Source organism: Trichosurus vulpecula, chromosome 7, assembly GCF_011100635.1.
Source record: "Trichosurus vulpecula isolate mTriVul1 chromosome 7, mTriVul1.pri, whole genome shotgun sequence".
Classification (NCBI taxonomy): Eukaryota; Metazoa; Chordata; class Mammalia; order Diprotodontia; family Phalangeridae; genus Trichosurus; species Trichosurus vulpecula.
In genome coordinates, this window is record NC_050579.1 from 217607022 (window position 1) to 217633104 (window position 26083).

Sequence of the window (26083 nt, forward strand, 5' to 3'; positions counted from 1 at the left end):
CTAGAAAAGCTTGAGAAAAGATTTGGCTGTCATCTGACAGTAGAAATGATTCATCATGAGAGAGTTGGCAACCAGATGCTGAATTTCTCTAGCTGCATATTCATGCTACTGTCTACTAAAGCAGGAGTAGGTTTAAATCTTGGTCAGTGGAGGGGGTGCCCATATCAATGAAATCACATGTCTTTTGATGTATAAGAAACATGCTCTAACAGCATTTCTCTCTTTTTTCATTCAGGTAACTTAATTTCATGAAAGGATAGCAACACCCACAGTTGTCAATAAGGAAATTATAGACTCCCAAAACACAAGATCAGTGACTACACCTATCTTTAAGAAGGCTGATCAATGGAGTATTTGATCATTTTGAAAGTTTTCTAATCAACTTAATAAGACTACTTGCCAAGAGGCTTTATTTTGAGGTGCCCAACGGGCACCTTTTGATGGAGAGTTTTGGCATGTCTGCTGGCATCTTGCTTAGAGGAAACATGGAACTTCTGATTGGTTTTCAATGACTGGGATTGCTTCCAAGGTGATTGGCTTGCTGCAATTCAGAATAGCCTTATCATAGGATATGTCACTAGACTATAAAGAAGAAGTTGTCATAGGAGCTGCTCCTTGTTATTGGACTATATATTCCCTTTGTCTGCTTTGACTTTCCCTTGTTAGCAAGACAGAGTGGCCTGCTGCATGAGGGGTGGGGAGACTTGGGGCAGGGAAACTCATACCTGTACATACTCCCTCCCCGCTGGGAACTGCTAAAGACTTTCTTGGGCAGGAGAACAGGGAAGTTACATGAACTTGATTGAGCTTTCAGAGTACATCAGAGATTAGAGTTCCTGAGAGTGGAATTTCCCAGCTTGAGAGATGGCAGCAGCCAGGAAAGATATAAAGATGATAAGAGTTCCTATAGAGTCACATGGTGGGAAGAGACACATGCTTATCCATGTGACCCAGGACGGTAGTTCACTGACAATGTGAACCCCAGTATCGTGTGTGTGACTGTGTATGTATCTTTGGGAGAGAGAGACAGATAGACAGAGAGACAGAGAGAGAGAGAGAGAAAAGGAGAGAGAGAGGCTTCCACCCCCTAGGTAATATGATACTAGAACCTAGCCTTCTAGCCAGAGAAGGCAGCTTTTCTTGGCAGCCCTAACCTATCCTGTGGCTAACACAATCTTTAAGAATGTCTAAGTTCGAGAGTTTAGGTATTACAATTCCTATAGAAAGGAGAGGATTGTTTACGTATTTCCTGACTGGCTTTGACTCTGGGAAAAAGAACAGGATTGCCCACATGATCCCTATAGCTAAAGGATAAAAGCTATTTCTTGGGGCTTGGGGGGGATGGGAGAGATTGGAGCTTTGTCACAGAACTCCATTTGGACTGTGCAAATTCTGTGAGAAGCAGTTTACTTATTTAGCATCCTCCTAAGTATGTCTACCTTCCAGAGGGAGTTGAAACCACAGGATGATACTATGAATCTTACTGGGACTGTGCAGAAACCTGTGGGAAAGAGGACTCACTGGAATGTTACCAGGTTGCCAAGATAGCAGCCCCAAATTCAGTTTACACTTGAGAACAGCTTATGAGCTATTTGGGTGCTTTATGTGTTTCTGTATTTGTCCCTGGGTTTCTGTGAATCTTCTGAATATTTATTTTCTGTGGGCTGAAATGAATGATGACAACTACCCATGCAAATATTAATTTGAACGTCTTTACAGGAGTTGGAGGTTCTGTTTCCCACACTTGGAAAATTTAATCATAAGTTGGACTTAACTTGTATTTTGAGATTTTCCTGGAATAACTCCAGGTGGGGGAAATGAGCCAAAGAGAGAGAAAATGACCCTTTTGGGTCAGCCCCCAGGATTGGACCTGAATCTGAGTGATCCCAGAATCTTGGAAGGTGTGGGCTGGTTCCACAACAACAACAACAAAATGTCCTGTTGGGGGAAGGACAGCATGATTTCCATATGAGGCAACCAAACACACAGATTGTTAAGAGTTCTTTGACCGAGTCAGTAATCATGGGGACAAAGAGGAACAGGTGGTTATTATTTAAGCCTTCAAGAAATCTCTGGCAAGGCTTTACATGAAAGTCTTCTAAAACAATTGAGTTATTATGACATTAGTGGATACATTTTATCATGGGTAGGGAACGGTTCAAAGACAGGAAGGAAACAAAAGCAAAGAATAAATGGATACTTTTCTGGAGAAGTATTACGTAAAGTAAGAAAGGGTCTGTGAAGAGTCTTGTCCCTACTTGCGTCAAAGAGCCTCCTTACTTAGTCGTGCCTTCTGGTTGAGGCATTACTGAGTGTCTGAGGCTGTTACTGCTTTAGTAGACGTTAGGAAAGCCCACTAACTGCAACTGTGAGCCTTGTCAAAGAGTAGGAAGAAGTGCTGGGTTTGGAATCAGAGGACATCTATTTTAAATACTGTATTTTCTACTTACTACCTTTTTGGGGGGGGGCGGGGGTGAGGGTGGGGGAGGTTGTGATTTTAACTCTCTGGGCCTATTCCCAGAAGGCCCCATGCACCATGGCCCATGTAGCCAATTTAAAAGAGCAGAAAAGACAAGAAATGATTTCTGACCCACCAGGAAGAGGGCAAAAGCACCAAGAGAGGAACACTTCTGCTTACCCAACAGAAGGGATCATGGGATCATAGGATCATAGCTAGAATCGAAAAGACCTTAGAGGATAGCATTTTATAGATTAGGAAACTGAGGCACAGAGAAGTTAAGTGACCTGTCCATGGTCAAATAGCTAGCGTCTGAGGTTAGATTTGAACCCAGGTGTTTGTGACTGCAACTCCAATGGTGGAGGGGGGAAGGAAGGGGGAGGCTGAAGCTGAGACTACTTCTGGTCTAGTTAGATCATATGTTTCAAGTCATACTTCTGGGATTTAGGCCTGGTTAACCCTTCTGTGTTAAGGTATTCTCTGAAGGTCTGTGTGGTTGTGTACTAAATACTAAATTGCTTGCTAAAGAGCAAGCAATGAAACATTTTAAACAAATGCAATTTAACCCTGTTCATAACAGAAGGCTACATTCCCAATCAATATAAAATGATTTCTAGCTAGAGAAACGTGAAGAAGGTACAATACTTACTCCCTCTGTTTCAAAAAAGAAGTTACCTTGATGTAAGTTGTAATTATAGTATTGTCAAGGATAGTTAAGATTCTAAGAGGTAGAGGTAGGAAATGTGTATATTCCAGACACTGGGGACCACTTGTGCAAAGACAAGGAGATAGGAGATAGAAGGTCATGAAAATGGTATGCCAGTTTGACTGAAAAGGAGAGTGTGTGGAAAAGACTGGAAAGACAGATGGGAGCCAAACTACAAGGGACTTTTAATACTAAGTTGAGGATTTTCCATTTTATCCTTAAAAGCCATGAGAAGCCATTGAAAACTTTTTTGAATAGAGAAGTCACATAGTCACATCTATGTTTAATGTATGTCATTTTGGCAGTTGTGTGGACGATGGAGCTGAGCAAACAGACATAGAAGACAAGGAGACCAATGAGTAAACATTTGCTGAATTTACTCATATTTAAGACAAGCTTATTGTTTGTTATTCAGTCATTTCATTCCTGTATGACTTTTAGTGATCCTATTTAGGGTTTTCTTGGCAAGGATATTGGAATGGTTTGCCATTTCTTTCTCCAGCTCATTTTACTGGACTAGGAAACTGAGACAAATAGGGTTGAGTATCTTGCCCAGGGTAACACAGCTAGTATCTAAGGCTGGATTTGAACTTGGGTCTTCCTGACTAGAGGCCTGGTGCTTTATCCACTGTGCCACCTATCTGCCTGTAATATAAAGCTCATTTGTGCAAAGTTTGAAGAATCAAACTTATTCATCTTTTTGAAAACTGGGACATTCATTCATTTCCAGCCATGTAATACCTCTATTGACTTCTGCTATTTTTTTTTTTTTTTTGCTTTTTGGCAGGGCAATTGGGGTTAAGTGACTTGCCCAAGGTCACACAGCTAGTAAATGTGTCAAGTGTCTGAGGCCGGATTTGAACTCAGGTCCTCCTGACTCCAGGGCCAGTGCTCTACTCACTATGCCACCTAGCTGCCCCAACTTCTGTTATTTTTCAACAATCAAAGTGACAACACAGTAACATTCATATGTTCTTTTAGTTCTCTAAAATGGTTTTTTTTCAGACTTCTGACTTGAACTCATGGCAGGTAACTTGGTATTCGCCTACTATTTTCTTGTTTATCTTGGGCTTAAATGACCTATTGACCATTTATTTTGTTCTACACTTCCAAGCCTGGTGATTATTCCCCTTGGTAGAAAGTTGAATAGTTTGATCTTATCTCAGGCATCCATTATTACCATTCTATCTATAGGAATCCTTTATTTTCTCTTGGTCTTTCAATATAGCTTTAAAGAATTCATTTCTGTTGTCTTTATTATTCACTGCAAGCCTCAACCCATTGTGAGCTTTTGGTTTTTTGATATTTTATATTACCACAATACCCTTTTAGTATTCATCTTCTGTTAACTGCTTTTGCTTTCATCTTTGGTATATGTTTTTTCTTCTACTTTTTAAAAAAATCTCAATTGTTTGATGAATTCTTGTGTGTTCCCCTTGGCCTCTTCAAACAACTAGTCTCCCCCCTTCATTGTCAGGTTCATTTTGTTTGTGCAGTCAGAATTTTGTCCTTGAGCACATCCTGTTTGTTTTGTGCTAACTTGTCCTGTGTTGTTTTAGGCTATAGGCCCCAAATGGCTTTGCCTGTCTTTTCCCTCTTTTTCATAAACTCTAAAGTGGAGGTGGTCATTTCCTAGTATCTTTTCAATTTTTAGCAGTTAGTTCCTCTTCATTGATCAAAATCAGATCAGTTCATCTTGACTAATTAATCAACAAACATTTGTTAGAGAAGTGTCAGGTACTATGCTAAACACTGGGAACACAAAGAATAAAGAAAAAACAATCCCGTATCCTCAAGTAGACTTTCCAGTGGGGAAGACATCATGTATGTAAACTGGTACATAGAGGATACATACAGAGTTGATAGAAGATAAACTTGGGGACTAGGACAGGCCTCCTGCTGAGGCCTTTAAACTGAGTCTTGAAGGAAGTAAGGGATTCTAAGAGGTGGAGATGAGAAGGGAGAGCATTCTAGGTATGGGGGACAGGCAGTCCAAATGCATGGTTGTGGGAGATGGAGCATTGTGAGGAACAGCAAGTGAGTTAGTATGGCTGGACCATAGAGTGTATAGGGAAGTAACACATAAGATCAGAAAGCTAGGAAAGGATCAAGTTGTGAAGGACTTTAAATGTTGAACAGAGTTTATATTTCATCCTAGATGTAAAAGGCAGCCATTGGAGTTTATTTAGTTAGGAGGTAGCATTACCAGACTTGTGCTTTAATCATTTTGGAAATTGGGTGGAGAATGAACTGGAGATAGGAGAAACTTGAGGCAGGGAGATTAATAAGGAGGCTATTGCAATAGTACATGTTAGAGATGATGAGACCTTGAACTATGGTACTGGTTGTGTGAATAGAGAGAAGGGGAACTCAAAAGTAATAGTTCTGAATATTGCTTCCTTCACGTACTGGAGAATGAAATGATTACTAACATTAGTTAAGAACTTGTCAGATGTTTGATTTTAGTTAGAGAGTTCTGCATGTAAGAGTAGTTGAAATCCCCTGTCACTCATTTTCTCTCTCTCTCCCCCTCTCCTCTCCTCTCCTCTCTTCTCCTCTCTCTTTTTCTCCTTGCCTTTTCCTTCTTCTCCCCTCCTCTCCTCTCTCATGACTACATGCCAGGCAGTGATCTGATCCCGAAATTGATAAAGCATTTGTTTCTTTTGCCTAGTTATTCTGAAGCGTAATTCCACCATATTATCTTTTCTGTTTCTCCCTTTATTAACTCTCACCCAATTTCTGTTCATCATGCTTTCCCTTCTATGTCAAAGATATATTCTTATGTTTCTGAAACATCATGCTACTGCTCTGTCTCTTTTCAGGGGGCATCTTAATTTTGTACAAGGTAACCCATTTTATGATTATTTTCATGTCAGGTCTCATATCGTACCAAATTTTGGTGATGCATTTGAGGCAGGATTTGCCTCTTTGTATTAAGAGCTCTAGCTCAATTTATTTATTCTCACTCTCTTCACATTTGTGTATAGATATCTAAGATTGTGCGTTTTTATTACTGTCCTTTTTCTTGGACTCTTTTTTGGACTATGGTCTACTAGGCATTATATTTTTCTTCCTGTTCTGTGATATCTGGCTTAGTGGGTACGTATTGACATTTTTCTCTCTGACCTTTCATTTTCATTTTTAAAGCCCTCTTTATCAGATATGGAAGTTTCCAGGCAAATATATTTCTATTGGTTCTCATCAGATCAAATAGTCAACAAGCATTTATTAAGCATGGGAAGCAATAGGCAACAACCATTTATTGAGTACCTTCTATGCACAAGGCTCAGTACTTTACAAATGTTATCTCATTTGATCCTCACAACAACCCTGTGAGGTAGATGCTATTATGATCCTTATTTTACAGTTAGGGAAACCGAGGCAGATAGCTATTAAGTGATTTGTTCAGGGTAACAGAGCTAATAAACATCTGAGGCTGGATTTGAACTCACATCTTCTGGACTCCAGGCCTACCACCACTTAGCTGCCCAAAAACATTTGTCCCAGGCACTTTGCTAGAAGCTGGGACTAAAAAACAAAAACAAAAATAAAACTACCTGTTCTCAAGGAACTTAATTCTATCAGAACACATCTCTAGATATATTCTAGGCTTGGCTAAGAGCTGTCATTCTCATATCTTAAGCCATGATCCAGAGATCCAAATCTTATTTTCTGATGCTATTTATTCCCCACTTCACACACAAGAAATAACTAGAAAAAGAACAAATAACCCTAACAAATTGAAAAGTGGATGAAAGCAGCTTTTATATAATGACAGACTCAAAAGATTAGAAGTGAAGGCCAAGAGAAGACATGATTGAAGCCTATTAAACCATGAAGGGTGTGGACAGAGTTCATTGAATTATCTCATAGCCCATATAGTCAACTTCCCCTCATTCTTTAAAACAGAGAAAGGAGGCTTAAAAAGATTAAGTGTCTTGCCTAAAGGCACATAGCATGTAATTAATATCTTTGCCTGAGAAGATTTTAGTGGTCCTGAATGCAGTGCAGATTCCTTTCTATTATTTATGTGTTTGGTCCTATAGCACATAAACCCTTTGAGGGCAGGAAGTCTTTTTTATTTTAAACTAGCCTAATCCTCTGCATGGAGCAAACACTTAATAAGAATATGTTAAATTGAAATGCTTGTTGAGCCGAAATAAAATAAGAAGTGACATGTGAAACTTGAAAGAGGTAATTTTAGAAACAAAAATGAAAGCATGTACTCTTCTATGTAATGGATAGTAGACATATGTAACGCATTGTGACTTAAGTTTGGAATTAATGGGTCTTCTTAAAGTAAAGATATCTCCATATCCTATCACTAAACAGGAAATTAAGGATGTTGGAATAACCTTTTAAGATTCATGTCTTGGAGAATAGCTGTGATGCTCTTTCAGAAAAGATTCTTGGTCCCACTGTCAAAGAATTAATACTAGGCTGGATGTCATTTCTTAAACTCTTAGGTAAGAACTAATACATTGTTTTGACATTTTAAAAGTTAGTTATGTAACTTAATGGCAGAGCTGGAAATAGAAGCCATGTCTCCTGACTTCCATTTTAGGCCAACTCTGGGGTACAGTTCTCCTACCAAATGAGAACATTGTTGGCACTGACAATTTGCTAATTGTTAACAATACTAAGAACAACAATTTAATTGATCTTTCAGATACAATTACTACCAGATGAAACAAATGATGCCTTTTCTATTCCTAGCCGATTGCCAACATCTGAGTCCAGGAGTAACTTCCAATACAGATTATTATTTCATGAATAAACAGAACATTTCTCATATCATTATTGACATAATAGTCCTCTGAAGTCCTATTCCAGTGTTTCATGATAGCAGAGGAGATGACCCTAGGTTCTCAAAAGCTAAGCCAACTAAGAAAGCAAGCTCTGGCAGGTCCTACCAAGCTGGAAAGCCTTCAAGCATGGATCTGGCAACAGACTGCATCAGTATTTTTTAAGGACCAGCGTAACTAACTTTGGAGAGTCTCATCACTAGAGGCTTGGCTACCAGGTGATGGATGTTTTTTTTTAAACCGCAACCACTCATGAAACTATTCATGAGAGGGATTACAATCTTTATTGGTCTAGGGGAGTACCCACATTGACGAAATCACAAATCCTTGAAGTATTGCTATGACATAAACTTTAAAAGAACAAAAACAAACACTGAACCTAATTAAGAAAAAAAAACCCCAACAACCCAACACTCTAGTTTCAAAGTAAAAGTATCTGAGAAATTTTCCATTGCCCAATACCTTCACATGCTGGAAAATATGCTACATGGTAGTTTTGAGTAAACATTTGCTTTAGGTTTTACTCACTGCTGTGCTACCTGGTCTATTAATCATTAACACTGCAGAAAACATATGCTTACTCACTCCATTCCAAAGTGCACCTGATGGGGCTCGGCATTATCCATTTTAGAATCTTAGCATTGGAAAGGGCCTTCGATATCATCAAAGCTCAGTGTTAAAGCTGGAAGGGACTTAGAGATTCTCTAGGAATAGCCCCTCATTTCACAGAGGAGGAAACTGAGAATGAAAGTAGTTAAATGGCTTACCCAGGGTCACAGAATTAATCAGTACCAGAGTTAAGACAAGAGTAAAGGTCTCCAGACTTTTTTCTCTGCAACATCGCCACCCCTTTCATAAAGATTGACTAAAGATTTAGGCTATGTCTACATAATGTCCAAACAATCTTCAGTAAGTTTACTGGGTAAAAAAATAATCAGTGAAACAACTATTTCATTAACTGTATGTCTGTCAGACTTCACATTTAGTGTTCACTACTGGTAGCATTCCTTAAGACAGTCACCAAGGGAGATAACTTTAGAGTTGCAGTTGAAAATAAAGCTTGTTAAACACAAGCTAGATATGCCTGTTTTCAGTAATGAGAGCTGAGCAATATAAAGCCTAATCATGCCCTAAAAGAGGAAGATGACTCATACTTATGTAGTACTTTAGGATTTACAGAGCCCTTTCATCATATTAAACTCTGTTTACTTGAGTTGTACACATTTTATTATCCTGATTTTACAGATGGGGAAATTGAGGCCCAGAAAGGTTATAAGTGACTTCTCCATAATTATACAACTCTATAAGTATAAAAGCTGGGATTCCAAACTAGATCTATTGATTTGAAGTCCAGTGCCCTTTCCATGATACCACACTGATGACCTATTACCCTGGGAGGAAGAGCCTTCTTGCTCTTGAGTACCTCACTCAAAATAGCTAGTTTTGGTGCCAGCCTAAATGTGAGCTTTTGGCATAACTAATCCTTTGTGGATGCATATTTTATACTTAATTTGCTGAACCACTGCCATGGCTGTCTGACAGAACTGGCAGCATTTTGTAGGGGCCATATGCTGAATCTTCACTTATTCATTCCCTAGGAAGCAGAGAATGATTAATTGTGATTCAATTCATCTCAATTCAGTTCAATTCGATTCAGTTTAATTCAATTCCACCATTCCAGTCAACAAACTAAATTGTCTCAGCTTCTGCTCTGTACCAGGCACTATGCCCTATAGGCAACTGAGATACAGAATAAAAAAGAAACATTTCCTGGCCTCACAGAGCTTATGTTCTATAGGAAGAAGAATCCATAGTCCTCCCATATAGCTGTCAAATGATAATATTTCTGCCAAAATAATCTTTCTCTTTTTTTAAGGGGATGTATTTTATTTTCTGTTTTCTGAGATAATTATTGCATTTTCAATTGTTCAGATTTCTTTTCTTTTAGGGTTTTTAAAAATGTTTTCTATCATATTTATTTAATATTTTAGTTTTCAACATTGATTTCCACAAGATTTTGAGTTACAAATTTTCTCCCCATTTCTACCCTCCCCCCCCAATCCAAGATGGCATATATTCTCATTGTCTTGTTCCCCAGTCAGCCCTCCCTTCTTTCACCACACTCCACCCCCGCCCCAACCCTTACTCCTTAATTTCTTGTAGGGCAGGATAGATTTCTATGCCCCCATTTCCTATATATCTTGTTTCCCAGCTGTATGCAAAAAACAATTTTTTAAGGCATCTGCTTTTCAAACTTCGAGTTTCAAATTCTCTCCCCTCTTCCCTTCCCACCCGCCCTTCCTAGGAAGGGAAGCAATTCAACATAGATCACACATGTATCATTATGTAGAACACTTTTACAATGCTCATGTTGTGAAAGGCTAACTACATTTCCTTCCATCCTATCCTGTCTCCCTTTATTCAATTTTCTCCCTTGACTCTGTCCCTTTTCAAAAGTGTTTGCTTTTGATTACTTCCTCCGCTTATCTGCCCTCCCTTCTGTCATCCCCCCTTTTTTATCCCCTTCTCTTTACTTTCCTGTGGAGTAAGATACCCAGTTGAGTGTGTATGTTATTCCCTTCTCAAGCTGAATCCGATGAGAGTAAGATTCACTCATTCCCCCTCACCTGCCCCCTCTTCCCTCTTTACAGAACTGCTTTTTTCTTGCCACCTTTATGTGAGATAATTTACCCCATTCTATCTCTTCCTTTCTGCTTCTCTCAATATGTTCCTCTCTCACCCTTTGAATTTATTTCATTTTTTTAGATATCATCCCTTCATGTTCAACTCATCCTGTGCCCTCTGTCTATATTCCCTTCAACTCCCCTAATACCGAGAAAGGTCTCATGAATTACACACATCATCTTTCCATGTAGGAATGTAAACATAACAGTTCAACTTTAGTAAGTCCCTTATGAATTCTCTTTCTTGTTTAACTTTTCATGCTTTTTCATTCTTGTATTTGAAAGTCAAATTTTCTACTCAGCTCTGGTCTTTTCACTGAGAAAGCTTGAAAGTCCTCTATTTTAATTAAAATCCATATTTTTCCTTGGAGCATGATACTCAGTTTTGCTGGGTAGGTGATTCTTGGTTTTAATCCTAGCTCCATTGACCTCCAGAATATCATATTCCAAGCCCTTTGATCCCTTAATGTAGAAGCTTCTAGATCTTGTATTATTCTGATTGTGTTTCCACAATATTCAGATTGTTTCTTTCTGGCTTCTTGCATTATTTTCTCCTTGACATAGAAACTCTGGAATTTGGGGACAATATTCCTAGGAGTTTTCTCTTTGGAATTTTTTTGAGGAGGCAATCAGTGGATTCTTTCAATTTCTATTTTACCCTGTGGCTCTAGAATATCAGGGCCGTTCTCCTTGATAATTTCTTGGAAGATGATGTCTAGGCTCTTTTTTTGATCATGGCTTTCAGGTAGTCCAATAATTTTTAAATTATCTCTACTGGGTCTATTTTTTAGGTGAGTGGTTTTTCCAATGAGATAGTTCACATTGTCTTCCATTTTTGCATTCCTTTGGTTCTGTTTTCTAATATCTTGATTTCTCATAAAGTCACTAGCTTCCACTTGCTCAATCTAATTTTTAAGGTGGTGTTTTCTTCAGTGGTCTTTTGGGCCTCCTTTTCCATTTGTCTAATTCTGCCTTTCAAGGCATTCTTCTCCTCGTTAGCTTTTTGGAGCTCTTTTGACATTTGGGTTAGTCTGTTCTTTAAGGTGTTATTTTCTTTAGTATTTTTTTGGGTCTCCTTTAGCAAGTCATTGACTTGTTTTTCGTGGTTTTCTTGCATTACTCTCATTTCTCTTCCCAATTTTTCCTCTACTTCTCTAACTTGCTTTTCCAAATCCTTTTTGAGCTCTTCCATGGCCTGAGAACAATTCATATTTTTCTTGGAGGCTTTTGATGTAGGCTCTTTGAGTTTGTTGACTTCTTCTGGCTGTATGTTTTGGTCTTCTTTGTCACCAAAGAAAGATTCCAAAGTCTGAGTCTGAATCTGAGTCCATTTTTGATGCCTGGCCATGTTCCCAGCCAACTTACTTGACCCTTGAGTTTTTCATTGGGGTATGACTGCTTGTAGAGAGTACTTTGTCCCAAGCTTTAGGGTTCAAGCACTGCTGTTTTCAGAGCTACTTCTACTCCACTATCACCCCAGGCTCTGTCACCGCGGCGCTCCTCCTCCCCCAAGAACTGCCAACCAAGACAGCAATTCAGATCCAAGCAGAGAACAGCAAGAGAATCTTCCTTTGTGCCCACAAAGCACCCTTGCACTCCTGCTCTGATCTGCTGCTAGAATCTGTGTGAGCCAGGGACTCAGGAAGCAACTGACACTGGAGCTCTGGAAGCAGCCTCAGGAGTTTCCTGCTGCTACCACCACCACTGCTGCACCACCTCTGCCACTCCCAGGGCTGGGGACTGGACCACTCCTAACTTGATTCTGCAGTTTCCCGCAACCTGCTCTTTGGCATTTGTGGGTTGAGAAGTCTGGTAACTGCCACAGCTCACTGTTTCGTGGCCCCAAGGCCTCTTCCAGCTGGCTGATTCCAGTTCTGGTTTGTCCAGGCGTGGCCCATGGCAGGCTGCCCTCTGCTCTCAGCACTGTGCGATAGACCCTTTCCAGTGACCATCTAGGTTCTCCTGGGCTGGAGACCTGTTTCCCTCTGCTATTTCGTGGGTTCCACACATCTAGAATTTGTTCAGAGCCATTTTTTACAGGTGTTTGGAGGGATTTGGGGGAGAGCTTAAGCAAGTTCCTGCTTTCCAGGTGCCATCTTGGCTCTGCCCCCCAAAATAATCTTTCTAAGGTAATTTTATGACTGTCCTTGCATGAAAGGTTTCAGTGGCTCCCTATTTAATTGAGGATAAAGTAGAAACTTTCTACCTATTTCACATTATTTTTTCCCAATGTACTTCATGTTCTGGGTAAGCATATCAGTCTTGATATTTTCACTATAAATGAAACCATTTTATGGAAGAAAGTTGCAGCTAAATGGAAGGATGGTTCATAGATTCTCTTTGGAAAGGATTTGACAGAATTCATTTTATTTTGTATCCAAAGGTAATATTAGAAGCATCATTCCATTCAAGGGATCTTAACAATGTATTATGTCATGGGCCCCTTTGATAATTTTGTGAAGTGTATGGAACCCTTTTCAGAATGATGTTTTTTTTTTAATTCATAATAAAGAGAAATGCTAAATTTCAGTTAGAAGTTAGTAAAAAAAAGATGTAATTTTTTTTCACCATTCAAATTTATGGACCCTTGAAATCTTAACCCCAGGTGCAGAACACCTGAAAGCATCGCACACTTGGTCTCATATTTCATTGCTTATGATTAATATTTACAAAAAGATGATGAAGAATATAATTGCAGTTTATACACTAACATCTGTTGCAAAAGGTGAGGAAGTAGAAGAGTTCATCAAAGAACTTGTTAAGACCCTCAAAATTAATTTAACTTTAATACCTAGAAATTTGAATGTGAGAATAGTCATGGGGATGACCTTGACAAACATGTTGGAAAATATTTTTCAGGAACCAGAAACAAAAGATATACTCCCCCTCCCCTCCCAAAAGAAAAGCTTGTAGATTGCACAGGTGTGTTTATATCAGTAGTGTATATATGTGTATATATATAACACACACACACACACACACACACACACACACACACACATATATTTTTTTCCCAAAAGAGAGATAGAAGGCACATCAAAAAGAGATAGTAAGGGTCAAATGAGTTCTGAAAAAATGAAATAGATTAAATCTTGCCAGGAAGTGACTTGTTACTAAGGAACAATTATTTCCAAAATTACCATTTAATACAGTTAGATCTGCATCCTGATCTATTTAAGTAAGCTATTGTTGATAGAAAAGAGAAATGGATAAAAGAGACCTCCATATAGACTACCAACATTTTCTATGGAATTTTAAATGATGTGAATCAATTACCATAACAACAAGAAGAAAAAGAGCCTAGAAATCACTGTTACAGAAAACAAAACAAAACAAAACAAGAACATTTGCGTAATATGAGAGTCAAGGGCATTACTGGTTTAGAATATCAACTCATTTATAAAATTTTGTGTAGGAGGGTAGTAGCAAGGACTATCTTCTGCCTTTCTTTGTATCACCAGGGCTCAGCACAGTGCTTGGCATATAGTGGGGGCTTAATAAACATTTACTGATTGATTGATTAGAGGATCAGTATTGTCTCATAAAACAATGAGAAGCAGTGGAAGGTCTATGAGAAATTAAGATATTTTTGTTTATTTCTGTATAAGCTGAATTCTGGGTTGTAATGTTCACATATTTACACAGTATTAATATATTTACTACTTTGAAAAGGAGGTGGACTGCTTATATAGTGAGATTGGGGGCTAATCAATGGATGCTAGGATGGATAACCTATATGCTCCATTGGTATCCATACAATGTCAAGAGAGCGAGAGTGCACCTCTCAGCATCTTAGGTCATTCAGCTTAGGGAGAACAGAGGATGTGTCACAGGTGGAGAAAGAGTATATGGTTTGAGGTCAGCAGTGTTGGAGAGAGCACTCACATCAATGATTTCTCAGATCAGTGGAGGTATCAAAATAAGTGTATGTGTTACATCAATCACCTGAGTAGTATGAAAACTTCTTTTGTCTGTCAGCCAGTCAATAAACATTTAAGTGCCTGTACTACCCTGAAAAATCATCCCAGGTAGTTATTGACAAATATTTATTAAGCACCTACTATGTGCCAGACACTGTGCTAAGTGTTGAGGACAGAAAGAAAGCCAAAAGATAGCCCTTGCTGTTGATGAGTTCACAAAGGGGAAAATAATAAATTGGAAATAATCAACAGAGGTACTAGAATTAAGAGGGATTAGACAGATTTCCTTTAGAGAAGGGATTGTTTAGTTTTTGTCTCTGTATCCACAGAATCCAGCATAGTATCTTGCACATTGAAGGTGCTTAATTTGTATTTGTTGAATAAAATTGCATTGACTCTAAGTAGGCCCAGGACTGAGACTGAATTTCATTCATTAAAATGAATAAATGTTGAGGCTCCTTAGCATGAGGTTATGCTTTCATCCTTCTAGTACATGGTGGCCTCTATTCTAAGTTCTTTTTCCAAAGCAAACATAATATTTGGATTGTGAATATTGTGAAATCACACAGGGAAATGATTATGTCTTATGTTGCTGCTTTTTCTCCTGAAGGATTCCAAGTATTCTGCAACTTGATGCAGAGATTGTTTTGTTCTTCACTGAAAAGTGACTTGTCTCTGATGAAATAAGGTGGGGGTTTTTATAAGGTACACAATATAACATTTTGACAAGAAGTATTCCTTTGGGGTAATAGATAAAAGACAGATGATTTGTACTGATGCTAGGATTTAGCAAATGAATAAGGACTATTTTAAGGCCTTCACTGATTTTAAATGACTAGAACCTTAATTTAAGTTCCCTGTAGGTTGGATGACATATAAATTCTATTGGGTAGACTAGTTTGAGTTTCTACTCTGAGCAAGAGAAAATGTCATCATCTAATCATCAGCTTCAGAAAATTAAAGATTTAGAGTTGGTTGGCACCTTATATTTCATTTAACTCAATCCTTGGGAGGTAGCTAGATGGTTCAGTGGCCAGACTACTGTGGCTAGAGTCAACAACAGCAGCAGCAGCAGCAGCAACATCAGCTAGTATTTATATAGCACCTACTATGCGCCAGGCACATGCTAAGTACTTTACAAATACCATCTCATTTGGTTCTCACAACAATCCTGTGAGATAGAAGCTACTATTATCTCCATTTTACATTTAAGTAACCTGGGGAAGCAGAGATTGTTACTTGCCCATAGTCACACAGCTCGTAAGTATGAGAAGCTGGATTTGAACTCAGTTCTTAACTCTTCTCCTCCCCTCCCCTCCTCTCCTTTCTCCCCTTCTTCCCTCCCTTCTCTCTTCCCCTCTTCCCCTTCCCTTCCCTCTCCTCACCTCATTTAGTGAGTATAGTCTAGTTTATTCTTATCTGTGGAAGAAATATGATACAGCATAAAGAGCAATGGATTTGAAGTCAAAAGGTCTGGTTTCAGATTCAAACTTTTCACCTTTTCCTGTGCAACCTTGGGCAAATCAATTAAACTTTCTGGGCCAGTTTCCTCATCTGTAAAACAGAGGGGTCAAACTCAATGACCTTTAAGTCTGATACATATTAGGAGCTTAATAAGTGTTTCTCGACTGGTTATACCTCTAGATCTTAGGACCTATGAACTTATTCTATTCTCAGGCACCCAAATGGATATGTCATTTCTGGGTGTGAGTATTTCCTCCAATGATCTAGATAAATGAGAAAGCTAGGTTACACAGTGGACAGAACACTGGAGGTAGGAAGAACTGATTTCAGATCCTGTCCCAGATACTTTTGTTAAATGGCTTCAGTCGTGTCTGACTCTTCATAACTCCATTTGGGGTATTCTTGGCAAAGATACTGGAATGGTTTGCTGTTTCCTTCTCCAGTTAATTTGACAGATGAGACAACTGAGGCAAACAGGGTAACTTGCCCAAGGTCACACAGCTAGTTGGCACCTTATATTTCATTTAACTCAATCCTTGGGAGGTAGCTAGATGGTTCAGTGGCTAGAGTACTGTGGCTAGAGTCTACAGCAGCAGCAGCAGCAACAGCTAGTATTTTCACAGCACCTACTATGCTAATCTGAGGCCAGACTTGAACTCAGGAAGAAGAGTCTTCCTGACTACAGGCCCAGAACTCTATCCACTTTGCCACCTAGCTACAATCCCACCTAGATACTTATTAGCTATGTAACTTGGACTAGTCACTTAACCTCTTTGGGTCTCAGTTTTGTCATCTGGCCATAGGATTGTTATGAGGATCAAATGAGATAATATTGATATAGTACTTTGTAAACTTTAAAAAGCTAATAAATACTAGCTATTATAATTATGGTTTTATTATGTCCCATCCCCACTTCCCCCACTTCTTGTACGCTTATACAAGTCTCTCCATAAGTTGGCCACAGAAGATTTGTTCAGAGTGCTGGAGACTTACCTCATTTTCTCTTAACATAATGGAGAAAGCAATGGCACATATGGATTATCCTTCCTTCCTCACTCCATGGCCAGCCCACTGTCATGGTAACGTAAATTTGAAGATCTCCCCCATCTATTAATAGGCCCATGTGAACCTGCTTACATCACAGGAAGCCTAAGTCACATGTGGTGGGAAGAGCTTGCTGAAGAAGTGGAGCAGGAAAGGGTGGAGCAGGAAGGAAGAGCAGTTAGAACAGTTACAGCTGTGGGAGAGAGAGGATGGCAGACAAGGAGAAAGCTAGGACTTGTGAGTGTTTGTAGGAAGGCCCCAGCACACGGAAAGCTATGGAATGGAGTGGCTCCCTGCTGTGATAATGTGTGCTAACTTCTTTGCTGCTATGATGGATTGGACTTACTGGTTTTGGGATTTGGTTCTCTGGTGTCTGAATAAATGTTTTGCTTCTGTCTTCTGTATGGAAAGTCTGTTATATTTTGTGATACAGAACCAAGTCAGCATATTCATAGCAATAGCAACTGTTGTGAACGTTGCCTTGGCAATACACCCACCTTTCCTATTTCTCATAAATTTTTATTCTACTCTGTCAGAAAGACTTTCTCCAGAATTTTTTTCTTTATATTTTTATTCTTTTCACATTTATTTATTTTATTTTTAATTTATGCACTAAAACAAAATTTCCATAACATAGTATAATAAAATATGATTGCATATGAAACTAAAAATCTATTATGTATAACTTATTATTCCTTTTAAATATATAAAAAGCTATCATGTAAATTTATCTTTTTCCTTCCCTTTCCTCTTGTCCTAGACATAAATATCTATATCTCTATATAATTATTCTATACATACTAATATTTATCAGTTCTTTCTATGTATACAGATAGCATCTTTCTTCATCTGTCCTTTAGAATTAATTTGGATATCTTATGGTAAGTCAAGAAGTAGGACTATAGAATCAGAGACTCTACTTTCTCTTTAGGTATAGAGACTAGCCCTGTGATTTTATTGGTTTGGGGAACTCTCAGATGAGGACACTCCCTCAGCCAATGTAGGTCAGCACCTTCTCAGCCTCTTGTCTTAGAGAACTGTCTAGAGCACTGAGAGCTTAAGTGATTTGCCTACAGTTACTCAACTGATATGTGTCAGAGTTGAGAAGTGAATCCAGGTGTTTCTGGCTCTGAGGCCAGTCCTCTAGACACTATGCCCCTGCCTCTCAATTCTGCTGTATTCAGTTATTTAGGGCTGTTCCCTTGCATGTGAATGGGGATGGTAGTCTAAGGACAAATCCTGGGTCATAAGATCAGGTTTCTGGAAATTGCTGTACAGTTTGTGGTTGGCTGTTTCTGCTGATTCAAGAGAACTATTTGCTTTTTTAACTGTGTGGACCCAAAACATTACACTCTCTGACCACAAAACAAAAAACAGACTTACCTAAGTAAGGAGAGGAGACTCAAGTGGCTTAAAAAAAGGGAGGAAAAGAACACCACTACACTTTATTTGTAGACAGATTTTAGTTCCAGTTATTTACAAGGTGTCTTTAATAGCCATGTTTATTTCCAAAACATCATTCAAAATAGCCTTAATTTAGAGATTGGATGTAACTAAGTGTAGGGAGGTACAAAAATAGCTACTTAAAAAATAACTTAATTCAATTTCAGGATGGAAATAGCACACAACCCAAATGCTGTAATTTATATTCCAGCTGATTGCTACACTTGTGTTCTGAATTAGTAAATCATCAGGCCAATGTTTATTCCATTAAACTGGTAAATATTGGAATTTACTTATGATTAGGATATGTTAATAACTTGAGTCACTGACCAGTAGAAGAATGATGGTTCCCAGGGTCAGAATTTCCAAAGAGCACTTTCTCCACCATCACAGGAATCCGTTTCTTCTACATCTTAGGCCATCCCCTCTTCTCTCTTGACCCCACTCCTCATTCTCTGAACTTTTTCATTTGCTCCCATAGATATCATTCTACTTTACCCCTCTCTTCTGGCTCTCCAGTTCTTCCGTGACTGGGGACAAGAATCTCCTTTAATATTCTAATGATTTTTAAAAACTAATGACAGTGAAACAGGCAAGGATTTAAATTGAAAAAAAAAGTTGAAATTTACAAAATGCCTTCACTTTTTATAGGACTAGCTAGTACCAATTTTTAATGAAAACAGAACCTAGGGTTTGATCTCTTCTCTCAACCCTACTCTTCCTGTGTACCTGGGATCTCACTAAGGTGGGTATTCCCTCTAACAGTGGAGCTCCCAAGTCCATGTATGCCTGACCATCCTTTATAGCTCTTGTCCCTGTTGTCCTGTAAGTTTGCCACAGGAGCACAGAGCATGCTAGAGGCCCCCTTCAACTTCATTTGGTAGCACAAGGATGCCAGAGGCATATAGCAGCTATATATCAATTATTTTCTGCTCTTGGATTCAATCAATCAACTGATCAGAAAGCATGTATTAAATGCCTACTATATATCAGGTACTGTGGGATTAAAAGACAAAAATGAAATAGTCACTGCTCTCAAGGAACTGGCATTCTATTAGGGGAAGCAACACATACCCATATTTTACTCACATATGTAATAAATAACGATCTTTTATTCTTTTATGGTTTATATGTATAGACACATGTACAAGCATGGATACATGTATCTATATGTATAAATCACAAAAGAACGCAATGTTCTTTGATTTTCCTCTGGTCACTATTGTAGAGGGAGGCATAAAAGTACCTGGAGAAGAATCAGGAAAGACTTAATGAAGAAAGTCGTACTTGAGCTTAGCTTTGCAAAAAACTAGGGATTCTGAGGGTGGAGGTAAGGAAAGCATACATGCCAGGAATGGTGGACAGTTTGTGTAAAATCATAAAGAAAGGAGATAATGTTTTACGTATGAAGAGTAGTAAGAAATATATTGACTATGAAATGTAAATTATCATGGAAGGAAAAGTCACCATTCCATTTTTGAATAATTCATTGCCCTGAGAGGAAGTGTGGTAAATGGAAAAAGAGATGGCCCTGGACCCAGTGAGACCTGAGTTCTGTTCCCATGTCTCACACATACTGATGCTGGGGATGATTCTATTTTAGTAGTTAACTTTTCAGGGCCCTAGGCAACTCTCTAAAATCATAAATTGCAGAGAAGCTGCCAACCTGCATTTATGGAGGGAGTTTCCTCATCCAGGAGTTCACTATATCAATAAAATCAAAGTTGCAGCACGTGTCCTTATTTGATTTTTAGGAAGTTTTTTCCTTTGTCAATAGGAAATCTACTATTCTGTAACTTCCACTTGTTGGCTGTCTGCAGCCAAGTTGTTGTTCTGACATTTTTCAGTTTTGTCTAACTCTTCCTGACCCCATTTGGGGTTTTCTTGGCAAAGATACTGGAGTAGTTTGTCATTTCCTTCTCCAGTTCATTTTACAGATGAGGAAACTGAGGCAAAAGGGTTAAGTGACTTGCCCAGGGTCACACAGCTAGTGTCTGAGGCCAGCTCTGTCAACACTGGCTCTCTCAATGCCTGCTCTTTAGCACCCTCTTGATATCTGCTGCCTCAATGTCTTCTTCTCAGTTCTGCTGCTCTCAGTTCTGCTGCTCTTAGTTCTGTTCCTCTTCAATTCTGGTTCTCTCACACTATGGGCTCTCCTTACATACAGACCCAGTTGGAGTCTGATTTACTAGAACTCAGGTCTCTGATTGGCTAAATTAATGATTGACTAGAACTCAATGAACATACCATTGGCTCTGGTCTTAGCAACTCCCCTGAGGAGGCCCTGAGGGCTTCACGCCCAAATTGGCTTAGTATCCAGTAAGTAGAGGCTTTAGGCCTACTTACAAACAAAGATATAATCAGGCTTTTCCACCTAACCCCACCTGAGGCCTATTGAATGGGTGGGGAAGATTTTTGATTACATTAATACTATAGTAGGAAACTGCAAATCTATTGTGTACAACTTGCTATTCCCTTTAAATATATAATAAAATTATCATGTAACTTTCTTTTTTTTCTCCTCCCCTTCCACCCTAGAGATGGCTACCATAAATCACAAATGCATACACATATGTAAAATTATTCTCTATATTCTTCTATTTATCAGTTCTTTCTCTGGATGCAGATAGTATCTTCCTTCATATGTCTTTTGTAGTTAATTTGGGTATTTATAATAGTCAAAATGACTTATTTGTTCACAGTTGTTCTTAAAACAACATTGCTTTTGCTGTAGACAATGTTCCCTTGGTTTGGCTCATTTCACTCTTCATTATTTTGTGCAAGTCTGTCCATGTTTTTCTAAGATCATTGAGCTCATCGTTTCTTATAGCACAGTAGCATTCCATCACAATTATATACCACAACTTGTTCAGCCATTTCCCAATTGATGGGCATCCCCTCAATTTCCAGTTCTTTGCCGCCACAAAGAGAACTGCTATAAATATTTTAGAACATATAGGTTCTTTTCCTTTTTCCCTAATCATCTTGGGAAAAAGACTGAGTAGTGGTATTGCTGGGCCAAAGAGTACAGGCAATTTAATAACTCTTTGGGCATAATTCCAGATTGCTCTCCAAAAGGGATTGTTGTTGCCCTTCTGTATATCCTCATTGCTTAGAAGAGTGCTTGCAACATAATAAATACTTAATAAATGTTTATTGACTGTCTGCCCTTATGTTTGACAAATTTAATATACAAGTTAATATACTATATCCTCAAACACTCTGTCATTCAAGGTCAACAATTCCTTCGTTTTCCATGATTATTGCCTTTATTTCGTCTCATCCATACATAAGGATGAACATCATCACCCACAAGTATTCCATCTCTATGATCAAGAAATTCCTTTTTAAAAAATTTTTACCATAACCTCTCTTTCCATCTGGTCCTGTTTTTTTTTTTTTTTGTTTGTTTTCAAAGCAAATTCTAGTCACATTATTCCTCCCTGCTTCCCTCATTCACTACCCCTCTTCTACCCTTACTCTTCTCAGTATATTGTAGTATTTTGGCTTGTAGTTAGACAGTTTCCCTTTACGCTGTTCTCTACCCCTGAATCGTCCTGGATTACTTCTACCATGTGCCTTTTCTCTTCCTCAAATGCTACTATGTTTCTGGAGGAAGTCACAAAGTTGTGCTGACTAGAAGCTGATGTTATCTAACCTTAACCTAATCCCCCCAATTCTTTCACCCTTCCCTTGCTCTCTCCTTGCCAATCTCCCTACAGTGTTTGTTCTAGACCTCTTTCTCCCTTAAGTCACCTATACTATCCCCTTTGCCTCCTTTAAATTTTTTATTGATATCTTGTTTTTACATCAGCTTAATTTTTCAATATCTACTTTCCTTGTCCCCATCCAGAGAGCTACCTTTTAATCATAGAATAAAAAATAGAAAAACTGAGCAGTTCAGCAAAACTAACCAATACATCAAACATATCTGATATTATAGATAACACTCCACACCCATAGTCAACCACCAACATCCTCTGCAAAGAAGGGAGGAGGCACATTCTCATATCTCTCCTTCAGGGTCAAATTTGCTCATTATACTTACATGGAGTTCAATTTTGATTTAAAAAATCCATTTTAGTTTTATATTCTTATGTATTATCTTCCTGCTTCTGCTTACTTCATGTTGTATCAACTGATGTCTTCCTATGCATCTTCGTATTCTTTAAATTTATCCTTTCATACAGAAAAATGCTATTCAATGACATCCATATACCCCAATTTATTCAGCAGTTTTTAAATTGATAAGCATCTCCTTGGTTTCCAATTCTTTGCTACCACAAAAAAAATTCCTGTCTCATTTTTAGCAGAGGATTTTGCTTCATACTTGACTGAGATGCAGTCAGTCATGAGTTCTGTCTTCTCCCCAATGCTATAGCTCAGATTCAGTTAATACAATCTCTCATTCTATCCTGCCTTGTTCCAGTCTTAGATAAAGAAGTTGTCCTTTCCTTTCAAGGCCAAGCCTTCTACTTGCAGCCTTGGTCATATCCCTTCCCATATTTCCTGTGATTTTCTCCTTTGATCATCTCTACTTTTTCTAATTATCCACTGGATTCTTCTTTGCTTCCTCCAAAATGCACAGATCTCCTTCATCTTTTCATAAACCCTGACATTTGACCCTTCTATTATTCTATATCTCTCCTTTCTTTAACTGTCAAATTCCTGGGAAATGCTGCCTGTGATCATCAATTCCATTTATATCCATTGGCTTCTGAATTCATCTATCTCCTGAGCTCTTGTCCTATATCACAAATTGCCTCTTGGATCTTGTTTACTTCCTCAATATTGCTCTGTCTTCTTTCCACTCACATGGCCACCATCTTATATTAGGCTATGAACACTTCTTGCCTGTATTATTATGATACCCTCTCTGTTTTCTGTCTTTCCATCTTCAAATCTGCACTCCGCATAGTTGCCAAATTGATATTCTTTTTTAAAATAAAATTTTATTCCCTCTCAATTACATGTAAAAGCAATTTTTAACATTTAAAAAACATTTTGAGTTTGAAATTCTCTCCCTTCCTTCCTCTCTGAAACAGTAAGCAATCTGATATAGGTTATACATTAACATTCATTTTTAACGTTTTTGAATTCCAAATTTTCACCACCCCCCTTTGCCCACTCATTGAGAAGGCAAGCAATTGGATATGGATTATACATGTGAAGTCATGCAAAACATATTTCCATATTAGTAATGTTGTAAAAGAAAACAGGCAAAAAAAGAAAAATAAAGTTATAAAAAGTATGCTTCAATCTGCATTCAGATTCCGTCAGCTCTTTCTCTTGAAATGGATGGCATTTTTTACCATAAGTCCTTTAGAATTACCTTGGATCATTGTATTGTAGAGAATAGCAAAGTCATTCAGAGTTGATCATCTTAGAATATTGCTGTTCTATGCTGTTACTGGGTCAATGTTCTCCTAATTTTGCTTTGCATCAGTACATGTAAGTTGTTTCAGTTTTTTCTGAGAACGTTTTGCTCATCATTTCTTATAGAACAACACTATTCTATCACAATCATATGCTACAATTTGTTTGGCCTTCCCCAATTGATGGGCATCCCCTCATTTTTCAATTCTTTGCCATCACCAAAAGAGTTGCCTTTTTGTTTTTATCTATATGGGTAGTAGTATTGCTGAGTCAAAGGGTAAGCATGGTTTTATAGTCCTTTGGACATTGCTCTAAACTGCTCTACAGAATTATTGAATCAGTTCACAACTCTGCCAACAGTGTATTAGTGTTCCAATTTTCCAAAATCTTCTTCAACATCTGTCATTTTCCTTTTATGTCATGATAGCCAATCTGACAGGTGTGTGGTAGTACCTCAGAGTTGCTTTAATTTGAATTTCTCTGATCACTAGAGATTTAAAGCATTTTTTCATATGACTATCCATAGCTTTAATTGTTTCATCTGAAAGCTGCCTGTTCGTTTCCTTTGACCATTTATCAATTGGGGAATGGTTCTTATTTTTTTCTATACATTTTACTAAGTTCTCTATACATTTGAGAAATGAGGCCTTTATCAGAGAAACTTGGTGTGAATTTTTTTCACAGTTTTGATTGCTAAATATGTATTTCCCTCCATTCCATTCCATTCCTTGCCCCCTGTTTATCCTATTCTCTCTCTCCTTTCATCCTATCCATTCTCAAAAGTGTTTTGCTTCTGACTACCATCTCCCCCAGTCATCCTTCCTTGTATCAGCCCTCCTCACCTTTCTCCCTTTCTTATTCCTGTCCCTTCTTACTTTCCTGTGGGGTAAGATATATTTCTACGTCCAAATAAGTGGGTATGGTATTTCCGCCTTGAGCTAATTTCAATGTAAGGTTCACTGTTCTCCTTCACACCTCTCATTTCCCTGTCCATTGAAAAAACTCTTTTGTGTGGGATAATTTACCTCATTCTACTCCCTTTCCCCCTTTCCCAGTGCACTTGTCTTTCTCACCCCTTAATTTTATTTTTTTAGTTATCATTCCATCATATCCAATTCATCACACTTGTGTCCTCTGTCAATGTATACTCATTCTAACTAGCCCTAATAATGAGAAAGTTCTTAGGAGTTGCAAGTATAATCTTCCCATGCAAGAATGTAAACCATTTAACCTTATTGAATCTCTTAGGATTTCTCTTTCTTGTTTATCTTTTTATGCTTCTCAATTTTTGTATTTGAAAGTCAAATTTTCTATTCAGCTTGGGTCTTTTCATCGGGAATGCTTGAAAGTTCTCTATTTCATTTAATATACCTCATTATACAGGCTATTCACATGTCTGGAACATTCTCCCTTCTCGGCTCCGCCTTTTGGAATTTCTAAACCTCCTCAAGGTTCAGATCAAATGCCATTTCCTGTATAACGCCTTTCCTATTCTCCCCAGTTATTTCTCCCAGTACACCAGTTTTATTCAGTTCACATAACCATTAAAATTGAGATTAGCACATTAGATGATAGAAGCCAGATATACAAATGTACTCACAGGCTAAATAAGGTGACAGCTTACAATGTCAGCTTTAATGAGGATAAATATAAATCCTTTTTTGAGCTTTAAAATTAATCGAAAAATAAAACATGGAGGAAGACATTTGGCAATGATCTGAGAGTTTTAGTAGACAACAAGTTTGATATTAGTCAGGGAAAAGGCAAGATTTTAGATTTCACTAAACAGTAAGTCAATAAACATTTATTATGTGCCTACTATGTGTCAGGTGCTATAGTAGGCATTGGGGATACAAATACAAAGAATGAAACAAACCTTACTTGTGAGACATATATTTTTGTTTAGGAAGGAGAGCCTCAGTGGTTGGAGATAATAGGAAAGGCTTTTTTGTAGAAGGTAGTGATCAGCTGTTTCTCAAAGGAAGAGAGGGGTTCTGCTTAATAGAAGTACAGTGTCCAAAGCAGGGGAATTATGATAGTTCCATTTTAATGTCCTCTGGTCAAGCTATGCCTTCAGTATTGTGTCCAATTGTGCATTCTACATTTTAAGAAGGGCATTGACAAACGGAATGCATCCAGAGGTGGGCCACCCACTGAGATAGCGAAGGTGGCATCAGATATAA